The sequence below is a fragment of the Lissotriton helveticus genome, chromosome 5_1, assembly GCF_964261635.1.
Source record: "Lissotriton helveticus chromosome 5_1, aLisHel1.1, whole genome shotgun sequence".
Lineage (NCBI taxonomy): Eukaryota > Metazoa > Chordata > Amphibia > Caudata > Salamandridae > Lissotriton > Lissotriton helveticus.
Window position 1 is genome coordinate 241,951,104 of NC_136065.1, and position 17,343 is coordinate 241,968,446.

Sequence of the window (17,343 nt, forward strand, 5' to 3'; positions counted from 1 at the left end):
TGATTCTGCCCATCAATTTCGATGTTGAGTCAAGTAGGGATATATGGCGGTAGCATTTTGCGTCCCTTCTGCCACCTTTTTTAAGATTGGGACTATGATGCTTCCACCCTAGTTGTATGTAAAACCCCTCCAGTCGTAGCATTAAAGACTCTTAATAGGATTGTGGACCAAAAATCAATGGTAGATTTAAAAATATCGATGGGAACCCTGTCTTGTCCTGCAGCCTTACCATTTGCGCTTTTGTTTTGGGCGGATTTAATTTTGTCTAGGGTGATAGGTGCCATCTTAACAGTATCCACTAAAATGAAGTTACTATTATCATCGGTTGTTGGAATCTTCTTTATTAGGGTTAAAAATATGTTCGTAGTGAATCAACCAATCCTCAGGAGTTACTACAGTTTCTATCTTAGTAGCTGATTGATCCTTAAAAAATGGGTGATCATTTGTTTTCTAGAATAAAATAGGATCACGTATCTCAGCTGCCTGGATCAGTTTTTACCATGCGGTTTCACGGACTTCTATTTTCCTTGTGCTTAACGTTTGCTTATAGTTTATCCATAGTGTACACATTTTTTCTCTATCCCTGGGTCTAACTTTCACTTCTTCCTTTAGGTACTGATTTAATTTGGAGCACTGCTGGTCAAACCATCTAGGTCAGTGATCTGCATTTTTCTTATTTTTTATTTTCAGATCTCCAGCGATTGCGGACGCAATATTATGGAATGCTGTTATCTTATCTGTATTTAGGAAAGATCTCTTCAAACAAATATTTATATGTTCTTGATGTTTTTGCATAGTGTTATCCATGAATACTATGGGATTGACACCTGTCCATTTAATGGACATTCCATTTTCCCCTTGTGTTTTAATATCAGCAATAGTTAAGCACACCTTTTCTTGTTGTTGCAGGCTTAATTTTAGTATCAGAAATAGTTGATGATGGTCACTATAAGGGCTTGCCTGCACGTAAATGTTTTCGACAAGGCCCTTGAAGTTCCCTGATACTAAGACATGGTCGACATTCGACGAGGATCTCACTCCTTCGTGTGTTTGCATGGCAGTTTCTCCCTTTTGTTCGCCGATCTCCATAATTTCTAGATTATGTTTGTACATTGCAATATTAGTCGCGTCTCCGTATGAATTAAGGGGGAAGTGAGGACAAGGGTCACCGTATTCATGACCACAATGTTCCCATTTTAGAATGTTACATTTTTCACAGTTAAAATCGCCGGTCCAAATGAGCAGATAATCTCCACTCACACCCTTTAAAAAATCATCAAGTTCCTCCAACAGTGACGTAATTAGCCTATGTCTTGGTGCATTCATAGATCACCACCTGCTCACTGGTGTTCAAGACTGTCTGTTGAAGGAGGTTTACTTGTAGATCTTTCTCTTCATGTTGAGGCTCGCAGGCCAAATACACTTCTAATACAAGGGGAGAGGGGAATGATCCATCGAGCAGAGGACTGATGCTACAGATGAGGGCAGAATCCACAGAATCCTTAGTATATCAATACAACTAAGGGGTAAGAAACTGCACAAAGACTCCCCGGGTTTGATTGAGGAACCTGTCACTCAGGAACCCTACCAAATCGAATATGATTCATAAAAGCAAAGAACATGCTTTTGTGCAGATAGTGGCAACGATTTCTTTTCTAGTAGTCATATGGTGTTCTGATAGTGGGGCAGTAGCTTGATTTTGATGGCACAGTTGAAGGAATGTGATCTCCAGAGACTCGCAAATTGCAGTTTGGATGATTGTTTTTCTGAGAATGGCTAGTAGGAGCAAAGGGGAATATATTTGTTCTGTTCCAGAGGGCTTCCTCTTTCGCTACCCTTTTGTCACGTCCCACCTCTCCTCCCCATTTCATTGAGTCCAATTTAAGGGTCATAACATTTTCGTTCTCTATGCAGTTTGGGATGGGGTTCCTTGGTTGTTCTAAGTTTTTTTCATGAGAGATGTGCATTATTCTGACACAAAGGGCAGCCTAACTGGTCTTTGCCTAATATTTAAAATTTGTACTGCCCAACGTCACAGTCTTCCCACTGGGTAGATTAGGTAATGCAAATCTTTCTGCAGTTTGGGATGGGGTTCCTTGGTTGTTCTAAGTTTTTTCATGAGAGATGTGCATTATTCTGACACAAAGGGCAGTCTAACTGGTCTTTGCCTAATATTTTAAATTTTTACTGCCCAACGTCACACTTTTCCCACTGGGCAGATTAGGTAATGCAGATCTTTCTGCAGACCCTCCCCTGTCAAGAAAGATAATTCAGTGCATCCCAATCAAGTGTTGTCATTCCACAAACCTTCCCACTGCACGTTGCAGATGTGCAGCTACACAACACATTTCAAACTATGGGAAACCCAACCCTCTTTTCGCAGGGTTGCTTCAGGACTTCAAGCCTAAATATACTATATTTCCCCACCCATACCAGTTTAAACTTCTCCTTGAAGTTGGTCAATTCCTCAAAATATTTTTTTTAAATGAGGTATATAGAGCCCTGAGAAAACCTAAATGTATCAGGGCAGCAACAGGAATGCGCATTGAGGTGACTCTCCTTGTAACTCATAGTGGGAGCACTATACACAATTCAATTTAGGGATTTATTGAGAGTGCCCAGACCCAAGACCATTGGCAGACAGATAGCCACAGTAATATTCAACCCCTGTTTGAAATATTTTCTGTGATGTGATAGATCTGTGAAATGGGGTATTCCAAAGTGAATCAGTAGTTCCAGGTCAGATTCTCCCATTAATTTACAGTTCCCTTCTACAGTTCCCCAAGACTTTTCAGCTCTTAAAACAGCCAAAACCTACAGGGAAACCAGATAGGCTAGTGGTGTTTCTGCTTCTCTCAGAAATTCAATGGGTGGTGTCATTTCTGATACTAGGCCTATTGATATTCACTGTCCAATTGTCATGAGGGTCTTGGTGTTTTAAGCCACCTGTGACTGTTCTCATGTCATATCTAAGCACATTGGTCTCCGCCTGTACAAGCCAAACCCCTAGATACTGAAATGTATTGATATGCTTTGTCATGCTCAGGTCAAGTAGTAGCTTTGGGATTCAGCACACTAAATCTACTAAGGAGGAGAGACTGGATTCTCAAAGTTTGCAATTCAGACACCTCACTAGCTTCTAGCTCCTCTAGCAGGCTAGGGAATAAGTGTAATCGGTCACCTAGATATATTAATGTGTACTCCGCATATGTCAACACCTTATGTGCAGCTGGTCCTATTCCTATACCCCCTTCTAGTTAATCAGATTTAAAACATTAGTTACCTTCCAACTCCTGGAAAATACTGGAATGTTAGAGCTGGTAGACTCCTGCTATTCTGGCTTCTGCCAAAACTTAGCACAAGGGCCACCCTTACTGCTTTCCTGTCTTTTATAAAGGCAAACACACTCTGCTATATCTCCGCTTCTTGGCAAACTCCAAGGAGGTGGCAAAATAATTGTTTTAGGCAGTCTCTGTCTCTGTTCTTTGGCCAGGATATCAAGCTACATCCAAGAGCTGTCGAAATATTTGCCTTAGGCAGTTTCCGTAATGCTGCCACATTAACAGTCTACATCCAGGATAGCGCCCTGCCTTGGGAAAATGCCCTTATCCTCGATTCTGGGCACACACAAAACAAAGGGAAATGAATGCATCTACACAAGCACAGGGCATATGAGGCAATTGAGCCAAGTATCTCTGTGTAAGTGCTCATGTCCTCTGCCAGTCTCCTTAATACTGACATCCTACTGGATCGTGCAGGGTAGAGTGGTGTCTCCACCATGTAACGAGGAGATTGTTGCAAATTCATTACAGCTCCTTTTTTATAGCACGGACATACCTCAAAGCAGTGCTTTATCGAGAAAACATTTATTGTAGCAGGAACATCTCAAACATGAGGTGCTATGCACAGAAACAATGTGTCTATGAAGCATGGTTCATAGAAGATTGCATAAACCAGGATGTGGGGGCAGGTGAAGAAACTATGTAATCAGGACAATAATATACAAATCAACACAAAGTTATATCTTTACAAATTTATACTTCATTATAAATATTTACATTTTATTTACATACATTTGCAACTGAGCCGCAGGTCGATCTAAAGGATGCGGGCTTCCACACAAGCTTGTCAGACGTTGGTGAGAGGTCTTGAGACAAAACTTAATGTGGGTCTTGTGGATACATCTTCCATTTTTGTCCAGTGCCTTAAGCACCCGTTTCCAAGTATAGCTGGTAGGCAGGGGCCGATTGGGGACCTGGAGCAACACTGTTACAAGGGCCCCTTCTCCAAGATGATAACATACCATAAACTGCCAAATATAACAAGCTGGTATAAATTACAGTGTTATTCTTGCTAATTATGCATTGTCAGAAGGTTGCTCCGATGCACACTGGTGTCTGGAAAATGCTTAAATCGAAGCTGCATCAATAACTGCCCATATTTTGTAAAGAGAACCACGAGTCACTTTAGGGGGGGGGGGAATAAATAAATATATATAATGATATATAATGATATATATATATATATATATATATATATATATTATATATATTCTGCTCCTTCGCACTGAAAAGGTGCACTCCCAAATGGGTGCCGTTCCCCCGACGGTGCTGCCGCGTCACTTATTCCGCTCGCTCTCCGTCCTTCATAAAGAGATAGGCACTCGCGGGGCTCATTATCATCCGTTTTTATTGTTGTCTTCAGCAAAACATTACACGTTTCGGCTACTGCCTTTATTAAATGTTTTTACATACATGCTTTAAAAACCGGCATTTTTATTTACAATACTCTTCTTTCGTCATAACATTTCCGATCTGCCTTGGAGTGACAACCTTCGAAATACTTGCAGTACCCATGTTTTCCAGGTACGAGTAAGACCCCTTCTCAATGAGGGCAACGCGTCAGGAAGCTTCAGTTTCGGTTTGTTCTGGGACCCTTTACTATCTCCGGCGAGGAGAAAGTCGCAACGCCCCTGCTTTACCGTGAATGTGTTTCGGTGGAACGGTAACCAGCGTCCTTTGTCTTTGGTGCTTCGGAGACTGGATCTGAGTTTTTTGGAACCTCGGAAAACACTGAGGAAACAGCAGTGAGAAGTGTGCGCGGCAATTGGTAGGACATTTATTTCTAAAATACCAATTTGTCGTTGAAGTGTTTTTGAAACTATAGCCATATCCAAAAGCGCTAATAATAATGGCCGCCGACAGACTGCGCAATCGAGCTCAGGCAGCTGAATCCATGTTCTTAGATTCCCCGGCTGGGGGGTCTTTAAGTACCATTCCTTCTATACAGGAAACGGGAACTACTACAAGAGACTTATTCAAAAGACTGGAACGCTTAATGCGAGCAGAGCAATCTAAGTGGTGGGAGCATCGGTCTCTCTCCCGTTATTTGGAGGTGGGTCGTGTGCCCAGGGGATTGAGGAGTACCATTGCTCCCAGCTACGAGGACCCAGACCCGGCAATGCTAGCGGAATGGGCAGAAGCCAATCTTGATTGCTCTAGTGTATACTTACGTATACTAGTGAAATATGCTGAAAGTGATCGCATTAAGTTACAGTCTAAGATCGATACTTTAGAGGATGAAATATCCAAAATAGAAGTCACAGATGTAATCAATAAAATGCGAGCTGATATGATGATTCGACTGGCCAAAGAAGAAGAAATAATAAAGAAAAGAAAGGCTTTTAAGTTTGAGAGAGATCGAATCGATTATGCGAATGGCAAGTTTTCACTTTCGCAAAAAGATATGACGCAGTGAAGGCAAAAGCACATTCTAATATGGCGATTCAACAACCAAGGGAAGACACTTTGTTACCTGCAACTTCCTTCTCTAGCCTAAGTTCAGCGGTGGAAAGTGATCCTGAAGTAGACCCAAATCGTGAGACAACTTTGGGGTTTACCAAGCTCTCCTTAGCACAGGAGGTCGATTGCCTGTGCCAGGATCGACGCGAAACTCTGCGATCGCACAAAACCCGCACACCAAAAAACAGCGGGCAAACAACAAACACTGGCAACGCCGGAAATGCCGTACCCAGCACCTCAAATGGCAGCAATCCTGGCAAACAAGGCTATTGGAAACGCAACCAAAGCAAAACACGAAAGACAAAACAGTAGTCAATGTTACTAACTTGGAACTCTCTCCTGCTGAAACTGCTGTACTTAATTTAGGACTATCATGTTGCCCTCCGTGCAACATGAACTATGCCGATACTCGCATGGATGTATATAGATTCACACGAAAACTTAAACTAAAAAAGTTTTTGAACAACAACCTAAGAGAATCAATCCATCAGAAATATCATCCAGTCCTACCTTTGCCAGCAGTCAAAGTCAGGTTACTTTCAATACCCTATGGGATTTACAAAATCAATCTTCTTCAGGGATTTTGAGGGAGGTTCCATTGGAACAAACTGGACAACGGACTACGCCTTTTAAGCCCAAATCAACTTTCCAACCAATCATGGTCCACGACAATTTGGATACGTTTCAGGAGAGTGTGGTTCGCGATTTAAAACATCTATATATCACAACCAACAAAAAGAAGTTTCAAGTTTCCAAACAAAATCGATGTTATAAACAATTGGTCACAAAGCTAAAACAGGACCATAACATCATTGTGAAACAGGCCGACAAGGGCGGAAATGTGGTCCTTTGGCCCAAAGATATGTATCTCCAACAAGCGGAATTACAACTAAATGATGTGTCATGTTACCGTAGAAGCAATATCCAGATTGTCAAAAACACATGGGTTGAACAACATCACAAGCTCCAAACGTGGAGAAGTGCAGGGCTATTAACACATGAGGAGTTCAAATACCTCAAAAAGGATTATCCAGTTATTCCTTCGTTCTACTTGCTCCCCAAGATCCATAAAGACAGTGATATACCACCAGGCCGTCCCATCATTTCAGCGATAGACAGTTCTTTGGAACATGTTTCAAAGTACATAGACTTCTTTTTACAAAGCCATGTCAAAAATCTCAAATCCTATGTTAGGGACTCCTTTGACTTTTTGAGCAAAATCGAACAATTTGCTTGGGAAGATAACATGGTTCTTATGACTTTGGATGTTGCATCCCTATATACTTCGATTCGACATGGTGATGGACTTAAGGCTTTGGATTATTATCTCAACAAAGACTTACCTCAACCGACGGCACATAACAAGATGCTAGTAGAGAAGCGTATAATGTGCCTCGAACAAAACTTCTTTATTTTCAATGGCGCAATTTACCATCAGGTCAGAGGTGTGGCGATGGGGGCCTGCTTCTCACCTAACTACGCGTGCTTGCACGTTGGGCTATGGGAGGAGCAGGTCCTGATCAGCCAACACCATGATTTCATTTCTAACAACATTGCTTTATATTTGCGTTACATTGATGATGTTTTTGTAATTTGGAGGGGTAGCCATGAAAGTGCCAGGGCCTTTGTTGATTCAATCAATTTGAATACTGTCAATCTTAATTTCACTGCAAATTTGAGTTCTGATTCCATTTGTTTTTTGGATGTTGAGATTTTTGTGAAGGATTCTACCCTCAATACGAGACTCTACAGGAAGCCCAGTGCGGGAAATACTATTCTGCACTCCAATAGTCAACATCCGGCTCACCTGATTCGGAGCATTCCTTTTGGGGAGATGCTCCGAATCAGGAGAATCTGCAGCACGGATGCCGAATGTGCGGCTGCACAAGAAGCATGTAAAATACGCTTCCTGGCAAGGGGTTATTCAATTGAAAATATCAGGAAAGCTATTAGACGTTCGAACTCAATAAGCAGACAGGAGGCACTGATTCCTAAAACCAATAACACTAATTTGGAGATTGCCTTGGCAGGGGATGGGCAAATTAGATCCCCACGACTTATTTTGACATTTAATCGTCAACATGGGGCTCTTCGTAAAATCATGAATAACAACTGGAATTTGGTTCTCAGTGACCCAGTTATTGGTCACAAAATTGATACCAAGCCAGTACTAACTTTTAGAAGATCCCCCTCTATGTCCAAGGTTCTGGTCAGTAATACTCTGGAGCCCAAGACTTCTACAACATGGGCAGCACTAAAGAAGGGCTTCAAGGTATGCCCCCAATGCAAAGCCTGCCGATATGGCAGCAATAGGACCTATTTTAAAAGTCCCTTTCATGAACATCCTATTGCAATCTCAAAGTGGCTCAATTGCAAAACTGATTATGCCATCTATGTGTTGGAGTGTCCGTGTGGGCTTCAATATGTGGGCAGCACTAAACTGCCCGCCCACAAACGGATACTCCAACACATACGTGCAATAACTGGGCATGATCATAATTATCCGGTTGCCAGGCATTTTCAGGATAAACATCTGGTCATTCCTGATAAACTCCAATTTTTTCTAATTGATTGTGTCGAAGCGTCAAGGAGGGGAGGTGACCGTGAGGCCAAACTCCATCTCCTTGAGACTAGATACATTTTGGAGTTAAATACCAAAAATCCTAATGGCCTCAATGACAGGGAGGATCTTTATACCTGTTTGTAGGATTAATGAGTATGCCCATAAGACCTGTCCGGATATTTTAGTTAGTTTGTTGTTCCCCATATGCTGTTTCCGATTTGTATATATATTGATGAATTCAATTTCTTCTAAACGAAGACTATTTTTGCTATTCGTTTTTCTGTATTAATGGTACTGAATTGAACATTTTATAACTTTTTCTAAATCATTTTGCACTTTAATGTCAAAATTTGCACTTCAAGCACTTTTCTTGCTGTTTGGCAAATACTGTGACTTGCCCACTGGGGCTTTATTCTGATTCTCGTGTCATGATATTCTGGATTAATGCTGCTGATTAATGTATGAGCATTTTTTTCTTTTAGAAAAATTGGGTATAATATACAACAATGAGCTGGTGTTTACATTGTACATAGATAGAATTAATTATCATGTATATATGTTTCCTTGTGTTGTTTTCCACCGTTCAATGCCCTGGAAATTAGCTTCTTGCTCTATGAAATCTGTATATATGATTTTATTGATCGTGCAATCTTTATCGGGTGAAAAATAATGTGTTGCCATAGGCACTCTCGGTGATTTGCATGTTAGCAGCATTATGGTATTTCTTCCATGTTTATGACAAATAAGATCGCACTGTCACTTTAAATGCCTTGCTCACTTCCGTGCAGCTTGTCATGTGATCAAGCCTCCTTGGAGGCGAAACGCGTCATGGCGGCAGCGTGGCTTCACGCAAATAAATCATTTTGCACCAGCACTTCTGGGTCGACTCTTTGTTACTGGATATTTTGGTGGAGGTTCCTTTGCCTTGGAGTGACAACCTTCGAAATATATATATATATATATATATATATATATATATATATATATATATATATATATAATATATATTCTGCTCCTTCGCACTGAAAAGGTGCACTCCCAAATGGGTGCCGTTCCCCCGACGGTGCTGCCGCGTCACTTATTCCGCTCGCTCTCCGTCCTTCATAAAGAGATAGGCACTCGCGGGGCTCATTATCATCCGTTTTTATTGTTGTCTTCAGCAAAACATTACGCGTTTCGGCTACTGCCTTTATTAAATGTTTTTACATACATGCTTTAAAAACCGGCATTTTTATTTACAATACTCTTCTTTCGTCATAACATTTCCGATCATGTGACCAACAACACAAAAAGTGGACTTCGCCATTCCAATGCGAGCTCCCATATTGCAGTGGTTACATTCCATTGAGAGAAATAGTATGTATATACACCCAACTTCTTACAATAAATTCATATATCCGTATTGTTAACAATGAATTCATTTATAAAGCAATATATTTGCTTTGTAGTGTGTTAACAGGGATCTGTATACACACCCCGATAGCCGTATTTTATTCCTATTGTGCCGTGTATCGGCTATTACTTCTATTCCCTTACTAGGCAACATTTCAGTTATCATGCCGTGTGGATTATTGGTCTATATCACCAATTTTCCTTTTCTTCTGTTTCGCTTTCCACTCTTTACTAAATCTGACACTTCATCACTAACTAATCTCCTAGATGTACTGCCATCTCTTCTCCACTGTTCAACCCTTTGGGAGTTTTTGTTTCCAGATCAATAATAAATCTAGATTCTAATCTTCTTAATTTCTTTGTTCTGTCACCATCACGTACATTAGAAGGTACATGGTCCAATCCAAAAAAGCACAGAAGATCCCTGTTACTGTGGAGGAATTCTGCGAAATGCTGGGCCACTGAGTAATTAGCATCTTTTTTAGCTATTGCCCTCATGTGTTCGAGAATTCGAATCTTCACTGGATGAATAATACTTCCGATATACTTTTGTTCACACGGGCACACCAAGCAATAAACTACATGTGATGTATTACATGTTAAAAATGTATTGATGCATCTAGGTGTTTTTTGTCCTGGTATTTCGTAAGTTAAAGTTATTTTACTTGCCACACAGGCCTTACACTTACTAAAGGGATAAAATCCCCTCATCTCCTTTAGTGTGCCTTGCTACTGTTTCCAGGTGACTATGAACAATAGTATCCCTTATTGATCTAGCTTTTCTAAAGGTGATCAGAGGTTGGGTAGGTATATCATCTCCAATTATACATAAGGGCATAACATTTGCATCACCTGTTTCTACCTTCTTTATCATGGTACGACAGCCTTTAGTGGGCGTGACTTTGTTAGTACAATGCCGTGTTGCATGTTGGATATTGCAGTTCTTGCAGGTGAGTTCTAGTGCTTCCTTTAGTAGGTTACATGCCCTAATGTCATCTTCCAGCTTGTCCTCTCCTGGAGTAGGACGGAGTTTCTGGGATAGTGAGCTAAAAATTTGCATGTGAACAGCGTGCTGACTCGAAAGGAATGAATTGTCCTTCTCAGCCTTCCAACTTGATTGAAATGGTGCTCAGCCTGTTACTGTGGCTCGGGCAGCCGCGTGAAAATTGTTATATATATATATATATATATATATATATATATATATATATATATATATATATATATATATATATATATATATAGTTACTTTCACATTATGCCGCTTCTCTGCTTTTGCTGAAAAACTCTACTCCCTTCTTTCCACATGGTATACTGTGCACCTTATCTTCAAATACAAACAACAATTTGACCAATTAACTCCCCCTTCGCTTTTTTTGTAAGTTGATGATTATATTGGTAAGAAAACTTGCTTCTCTATGGCTGTTGTACTGTAAAGCACCCCACATCATTTTCTGGCTGAGCACTTCCGGGCAGGCAGCACTCTAGTGGTTTTGTTGGATTGCCTATTTAAACCCATGCTGGTGCGGACGCTCAGTGGACCGTGGCAGGGTCTGCTGGTGCCTCGCTATCTACGCTCCTCTTCGGTGGGACACTTAGCTTAAGGATTTTAAACACTTTTAATCTGCTTGTGGTATTTTTTTTAATATTTGACATTGCACTTACTTGGGTCATTATCCTTTACGTTTTTTCTGTGACTCCTGCTCCGGTCCGCCAAGGCGACATTGCAGACTGTGCGGAGGGCAGAGGGCTTGCCCACATTTGCGACAGCACTTCTAGGCAGGCAGCACTCTAGCTGTTTTGTCAGGTTGACTTTTTTAACCCATCCTGGTGCGGACGCGCAGTGGACGCATGCAGCGGGTGTGCTGTTGGCCCACCAAAGGCACACCTAAGGCAAGCCTGTCTGCGCCCTTCGGCATCCGGCCGGGGCCATAGGCTAGCGACCCTGGTCTTTTTCAACCAGCCACTACAGTCTATACCTCACTGGCCCTCCACAATTTAAGGCCCAAAGTTAATGCCTCATGCCAGACTTTTACTCCAGAGGCGCACCAATTCCTCTGAGCATGTGGTCAGTTTGAATGGTCGACCTCTCCTCCTCAGGTGATGCCAGCTTATCCTAACCAGGAGGTGGCTTCCCAGCCTATGGCTAAGGATTTAGCCCTCCCTCCCCCACTTAAATTGCTCAGGTGTTTAAATCTAAATTGTTGCTCCCTCACTAAAAATCAGACTCATTTAATTAATTTTCTTTGTGATATGGACCCTGATATAATATTCTTAACTGAAACCTGGATCCATGATGGATCCTCACCTGATATAATTTCTGCCTTCCCAGCTAACTTTGCCTTATGGGGATTAATAGACTCCACAGAATAGGTGGTGGCATTGTAATTATTTCCAAAAAGGATTATAAATGTACTATTAAAGACCTACAAATCCCTAACTGTGAGGCTCCCCATATCTCTACTAGTCTCACCTAAATTCACCCTTTCAGGGGCCCTTATTTACAGCTCCCCAGGACCGCCTATTAACTGGTGTGCAGTTCTAACAGATTATTTGGCACCACACTTTACAGGCAGCTAATTTTACTCTGCTTGGAGACATTAATTTGCATCTTGAGGACCCCAAAAATAAGCTATCCTTAACCCTTATAGAGGATTTGGGATCTCTTAATCTCTCTTCTGAATTTTGTAGCCACCCATATTGCGGGCCATCTTTTGGACCCCATCTTCTCTAACCTCTCTGTCGACCCCCGCTCCAACTTAGCTGGACTGACCATTACGCAGTACCTTTCAATATTACAGTCCCTTTCTCTTCATTTATTTGGTCGACATGACAAACTACTAACCAGCATTGGGCTAAACTGGACATGATGGAATTAAACAAACTACTTTTACATACCATCCCTGCTCTGGTTTCTACACGGGATACTGATCAAATCACTGTACACCACTGTCTTGAAAGGGCCACGGATTCAATTCTGCCTCGAACATCTAAATCACTGGGCAGAATGTGTCCTCCGACACCCTGGTTTAATGATAGCCTTCGCTCGGAAAAAAAGGCCTTTAATTCCTCGAAAGGGTTTGGAGGAAGCATTATGCTCTTGAGGCCAAGGCTGAATATGTAGCGGCCTTGAAAAAATATCATGCCTCTTGCAAATCTGCACAGGGTATTCTACTATACAGAATTGGTTACCAACGCTCAAAATTGTCAAAAAACTTTGTTTAAAGTAGTAAAGGATCTGTCCGCAGCTAGCACATTCACACCATTCCCCTCCCTTTCACATCAACAGTGTGATGAACTTGCCTTGTTTTTTCTAAACAAAGGCGAGCTATTTCACCGGCAACTAGAAACAGGTGCTTCTATGTTAGTGACAACGTCAATTGCTGTCTCTCAACCATTCGGATCACTGGTCCCACATCCAGTGGACGGTCAGAACACAGTCAAGTCAGTCAAGCTTTTTGAAATCGATGCTTGGCCCTTTTTGGATCTTGCACAACTGCAAACTTTACTGGCTACCATCCAGTCCGGCTCCCCGCTTGATCCACTCCCACCATCAAAACTTAGATTGTTAGAGGAGGCTGCCCTCACAGTAGTTCTGGATCTCCTCAATTCTGCCTTGATCACGGTGTGGTACCTCAGAATTGGAAGCATGCTTTGGTACTCCCTCTGCTCAAGAAGAATGACCTTGACCCTCAGTGCTGGTCAGATTTTAGGCCAATTTCACTTCTCTAAGTTTTTTCCAAAATTTTGGAAAAACATGCTAATATTCACCTCTCCTCCTTCGTTGCTGCTCACAACCTGTTGCATCCATCCCAGTCTGGGTTCAGGGCAGGCCACACACCGAATCTTCCCTACTTGAGTCACAGAATTTCTGAGGCAAGAACTCGACTCTGGTGGGACAGACGCCCTTATCCTCCTGGATTTAAGTGCAGCCTTCGATACCGTCTCACATTCCACTCTTTTGGATAGATTGGAGGTTTCAGGCATTGCCCTGTAGTGGCTATCTTCTTTTCTCATCAGCAAACAACACCTCTACAACCCTAACACTGACCTCAGGGGTTCCTTAGGGATCTATTCTGAGCCCTCTGCTTTTTAACATTTACCTACGCCCTTGAGTGGAAGTGATTGAAGAGTCTGGCTCACCATATTTTCGTATGCAGATGATTCTAAGATTATTTTCTCACTATCTGATGCTCAAAACAAAGATCTTTCCACTTTCAGGCAAGGCCTGGCTAACGTCACCCTGTGGATGAACAGAAACTCCCTTAAACTCAATGGCAATAAAACCGAAGTCCTGATCCTGGGAAGCAACCCTGAACTTTCGGGAGTCAGCCACTGGTCCGTCATACTGTGGCCTTTTTCCCACACCGGTGGATAAGGTTAAGAATCTTGGTTTTATTATCAATAATAATCTTTCCCTGACACTGCAGGTCTCCAAGCTCACAGCCTCCTATATTTCCATTCTGAAATGGCTTAAGGAAGTGCTCTGGCTGATTCCTCTAAGTTCTCAGAGTACAGTGCTGCAGGCCTTGGTACCATCCAGATTGGACTATGGGAATGTACTGTATCTGGGTGATGATAAAGCCTTGATTCCCACCTTCTTTTCTGACTGCCACAATATTTTTCCGTCTCTCCCTTGCTCCACAAATTGCAATGGCTGAGGGTTGACAAACGGTTAATTCAAGGCCTTATGATACATGTTTTGTACTAGACACAGTCTCGCTCCTTCCTATATCCAAGATCTGGTGTGTCAGTATGTCCCTACCCGAGCGCTGATATAATCTAACCTCGCACTGTTTACTGTGTCTAGGTTTCGCAGATCTCGTATTTAGGGGTGCTCGTTTTCCGTTTTAGGACCAAAACTCTGGAATTCTCTGCCAGTGGCTTTCAGATCCTGTAACTCATTGCTTCATTTCCGTAAGAACCTAAAAACTATGTTCTTCAACTGCCCTGACTGAGCCCTTGTCACCTTGGGTATTCTTCTTGCTATATCCCTGTTACTGTCTCCCTACAGCACAGAAAGAACCTTTTGGGTAGCTGCGCGCTCTATAAGCTTCTTAAATAAATATTTCACATGTAGGGTAGAGCACTGCTACATGAAATGGTACAATAAATAATTAACAGCTAAAGAGAGCAAGCCAAAGTTCTTCCAGCAGGGCTTAAGGAGATTCCAACACAAAGAAAGGATTGTAAAAAATGACTCGATTGTGCATTTTAACTACCATTTACATAAACCACATCCCTATCTAACTTGGAACCTAACTCACAGGATCAGAAGGCTGATGCTCTAGTTGAGAAATTACCAGTATTTGGGACAAAATACTGATAAATGAGAGAATCTGCAAAATGTGTTGTTTACAAGTTCAAGATTTTAATCAACTGCTATTTGTGTGTGTCCAGAGTTGCAAAAGGCTAGGCACATTGTCATACGACCTTCATATCTCACATTCAACATTCATTCTGCCCATGAGGCCTGCTCATTTATTTTATCCCCACCAAATGAAATGGTTAGTGATAGGATCTATCTATTTTGTAAAAGTTTTTTGGCTATCCAAAATGAAATTTTAATGTTATTTCTTATGTTGTCATATTTTGACTTTTCCTCATCCTGGTGTTTAACCGCTTCCATGTGTCATGGTAGGCGTGTGTGAATTGGACGGCTGGGGGCCGTCCGATCTGCACGCGCGTCTAATTCTCTCGCACCATGGCGGAATGTGCGCCGCAGCGAAGCAGATATGCGTTTCGTTATGTTTACTTTTGTTTTTTAGAAATGTTGTGTTTGACCCCATTACTTCTATATTGCACTTTGCTGCCTTACATGACTGTTTTATTCTCCTCTAGATTCTGTATAGTATGTATAATATATTTTAAAGAGGCAGCTTTGTACAAAGGAAAACTATTTATTCAAGGAAATGCATTCTGTGTCTCATCTGTAGTGTATAATTATCTGACCTCCATAGGAGCTTCATAACAAAATAAACTTGACTTGACTACCATTTACACTTAAAACGGCTTTAAGCTGTTGGCTTTGAATGGATGCTCATGCAATATTCCAGTACTTGTACGATGTACCAAGTAGGGCTGACACTCCCTAGGGATGTTAGTCTTAAGAATTAGACTTCCAAAGAATGATGGCAAGGCATTCTTCAGCACAATTAACCTAAAAAAAGAAAGATCTTGACCTTGGTTTTCCAAGAATTGTACTTTAAAATAGAACTAAGTAGCCATAGACTAGTATGGCAGTTAAAAGAAATCTGGCTATTTCACATGGTCTAATATGTTTCACCCAGTCAAGGGAATATCCCTGGGTAATTACTGACACAAGAGCTTGGTGTGTTCCCACACAAGTTCTATTCATTCACACACATGCTCTAATTTTAGAATTAGTGAAAGGGATCAATTTCCACACTAAAAGTGAACGTTCACAGTCTTTTATTGTTCTTATAAAACATGAGGAAACCCTCACTCTAAGGAAAATTAAAATTTCAAAGAACACTTTGAACATGTATAGTAAAATCAACAGTTAATTACAATTAATTACATATATAAACATAGGTAACGTCAAATACAATCAATTTATAAAATGAGGAAAAATACAAATTAAGACAGTAAATGCAGTTCTTGACAAAATGAAGTTACATTTGGATCCTTACACGCAAAAAAAAAAACAGCACACTGTGGCCTTGATATTCTCTCACCACTCTTATTTTCTAAATCCAATGGCCTTTTTCTAAATAGGCGGTGTAGTATACAGTATCATCAATATATGAATATCCGTTACTCCCACGACCCTACTAGGATTTTATACACTAACAAATGCGTCGACGCGTTTCGGTGTTCTATCTCTGGATATTTTAACACCTTCTTCAGGACTTGCCGTTTCTTTGGGGTCACCGGCTTCATAGACTATTGATAACAGTCTCTGTGTAAATATATAGAGAAGAAACATGGTATCACTATTATGAGACGGTTTATCACATCAACCTAGGTCTGTATTACGCCATTTAAGGCTGTTTCCATATCACCCTCTATTAGATCAACACCTCCCGCCTCTTTTGTACTCATTCCATACGTGGTGTGGATCTCCCTCCCTTATCCCTTGGGATCTGTTTCGTCCACCCTCGTGCATCATTGGGTGAAGCGTTTGGAATTCGGGGACCATTTTCTCCCAGGATAGGGTCTGGCTTTATACATCCTGTTGGTTCTAGATGTCTATATATTATTAATCCTATAAATTACAGATGTTTATAAATATCCAGGCCCTCCGTCTCACTTTCAATGTGGAAATAGGGGCAGCCCTCAGCGACCTCATTCATTCATGCTATCCCCCCATGGGGTGCCTCTGAGGATCAGCCCTCCTCCTTTTGTCCTCTTACCCCTGGATTGTTTGCTTGGTGTACTCTGGTGGGTAACTGTAGGGAAAGACACCTCCAGTCTATAATTGTAGATATGGATGTCAGTTCTTCCACCTGTGGGGGGGCACGTGTATATGCTGAGTATTCATCATTATCTTTGATATCATTGATCTGACCTAGATGGGCCAGTATGTATTATATATTTACCTTCTGTACAACTTCCTGGTCTCAA

At 41.4% G+C, this 17,343-nt stretch overlaps 1 protein-coding gene across 4 annotated transcripts in view; it reads right to left on the minus strand.

Moving 5' to 3' along the window:
- Nucleotides 1-17,343, minus strand: part of PNPLA7 (patatin like domain 7, lysophospholipase) — a 1,524,034-nt gene that overhangs the window by 538,132 nt on the left and 968,559 nt on the right. The gene's annotated exons all lie outside the window — the stretch shown is intronic.